The following is a 2,500-nucleotide window of genomic DNA, read 5'->3' on the forward strand; positions in this document are numbered from 1 at the left end:
AGAAATTCAAAAAAGCGCGGGTAAACGGCGGGAGTAACTATGACTCTCTTAAGGTAGCCAAATGCCTCGTCATCTAATTAGTGACGCGCATGAATGGATTAACGAGATTCCCTCTGTCCCTATCTACTGGGTCTTATAAGCGTCAGGGACTTATATCATGGTATAACCCTGACGCACCAACCCCTCCTTCACGTGGTAGGACCTGGACACCTTCGGGTGACTAACGGGGCTCTGGTAAGAGAGTTCCTGCGAGAGTTCTCGCCATGCGACAACCGCAGCTCTGGGAAGAGAGCTCTTGCGGAGTTGTCGCATGGCGGGGACCGCGGCTCTCAGAGAGCTCTGCGTGAGTTGTCGCTCTGCGACAACCGCGGCTCTCTCATTAAGAGAGTTCTGGCGGAGTCATCGCTTTGCGATGACCGCGGCTCTCAGGGAGCCCATGCGTGTGTTATCGTTCGCGATAACCGCGGCTCTCACCCGGAAGACTCCCCTCTGCCGCGACGACCCACCGGATACATCCGGTGGTATGTTGCAGAACGGGAGAAACGGGGGGCTTACCTTAACCGGTCGGCCTAACGGGGAGGCGAACCCCTTGAACAAACCCTTAACCTCTAAGCTGAGAACGCGGCGAAAGAGGTCCTGTGTTTACACGGGCGGTCGGTGGGTCCATCGGCCATTAGCGCAACCTCAAGACACCTGGCGAAATCTTGAGCGTAAAAGCCTTCTCCCCGGAAAGGGCGTCACCCGGGGAGCGACCGTCTTTCGTCCCTAATCGTGGGAACAATTATGGATTCTGACAAACACACCAAAAACAAAACGAAGAAGAAGGGAGGAAAGAAGGAAAAGGAAGGAGAAAAAAAGAAGACGGGCTGGGAGGTGGAAATAGAAACAACCCAGACAGGCGGGAACTCAGCTACTGTCTGGGATGACATATCTGACGAATACACGGACGATCCCTACGATACAGAGTGGGACATGAGTCAAGATGACTTTAACTGGGAATTTCCCAAAAATAGAAAGCGAAAGAATAAACAATCAGGTGACTCGTGCAGCGAGTCACACAAGAAACTAATAAAAGATGTGAAAATTGAGCTGGAGCGGTTCGACGAACTGCCACTCAGCCCAGAGGAAAACCTCAGAAGGTTCCTCAGGGGACTCAAGGAGCCCGAACGAAAGAGAGGAGAAGAACTCCTCAACGCCCTAATCAGGGAACATGAGGTAATGCAGACGGAAGCCAGGGACTTCCGTTCTGAACTACGTAGAGAAAACACGGCTCTACGAGGAAAACTGGACGTGCAAAAGGAGCAGAGCTCCATGCAGGACCAGATGAACAAAATGACAGAGAAACTAAACGAGCTATCTGCAAAGATAGACTCCATGCCCGAGAAGAGTCGCGGCCAGGAGGTTCCACCTCCGAAACCGTTGCTCTACTCGGACATAATAAGAGCAAACAAGGCAACTAAGCAGCTGGCCAAGAGGACCCCTGTTACAATGTCCAAGCCAGCTGCAGCAATCTACCCTGTAAAGGGTAGTAAGATAAAGAATAGTGACGAGACCAAAAAGGTACTGTCGGATTGTATCAATCCGACAGAACAAAAAATAAGAATACGGAACCTGAGGAAACTCGGGAACTCCGGCATTCTTATAGAAACCGAGACAACCGAGGACCTTGAGCAAGTCCTCGGAAATAAGAAACTCAAAGAGAAAGTGGACATTGGTCCCCTCCCCAAGAGGAGACCAAAGATCATAATATTTGGAATCCCCTCGGAGACATCCGAGGAGGTTATCCAAAAGGCCATCAAGAATCAAAACCTTGATCTTGAACCAGAGGCAAAACTAGAAGAGGAGCTTAAACTCCTCTTCAAAACCGGCAAAAAGGACCAAGCAACCACCAACTGGGTGGCAGAAGTATCAGCTAAGACCCGGAAAATCCTGCTGGACAGGAACCGGGTCTTCATAGGGTTCCAAGCCTACGGGCTTAAGGATTATATTGCTGCAACAAGGTGTTTCAAATGCCAGTCATTTGGACACGTTGCGAAGCACTGCAAAGCCAAAACTGACACGTGCGGGCACTGTGGCAAAGACGGGCACACTTATGAGAAGTGCCCGTCAAAAGAAGAGAAACCGTCTTGCATTAATTGCAAAAGAGCAGGCAGACCATTCAACCATGGTCTGCGAGACAAGAACTGTGCAGCGTTCAAACACGCTATTGAATTGTGCCTTAGTCGCACAGACTTTGGCACTTAGAGAAATAAAGGCAAAATAACCCTGACGATCCTTCGCAGGTAATACCTCAACAACTGGGTATTCGGGATCGTAGGGTGAAATAGTCATGAGAACGGCTACCACACCGTTGACGAAACCTGCTAGAGACCGAGCGCTAAGCTGGTAACTCCGCCTCCTCGTGGCCCCCGCTGGTAACGCTCCTGGGTCGGCGCAAGTCGATTCGATAGCGGCTAAGCGAGTTACTTCCCGTACGGGACGGTCTACCCTTGTGATGATC

At 50.8% G+C, this 2,500-nt stretch overlaps 1 pseudogene; it reads left to right on the top strand.

Annotated features, from left to right (window-relative positions):
* LOC143365038 (large subunit ribosomal RNA) overlaps positions 1-2,500 on the top strand; it is a 7,065-nt pseudogene that overhangs the window by 2,679 nt on the left and 1,886 nt on the right.

Source organism: Halictus rubicundus, unplaced genomic scaffold (genome assembly GCF_050948215.1).
Source record: "Halictus rubicundus isolate RS-2024b unplaced genomic scaffold, iyHalRubi1_principal scaffold1250, whole genome shotgun sequence".
In the NCBI taxonomy this organism is placed as follows: domain Eukaryota; kingdom Metazoa; phylum Arthropoda; class Insecta; order Hymenoptera; family Halictidae; genus Halictus; species Halictus rubicundus.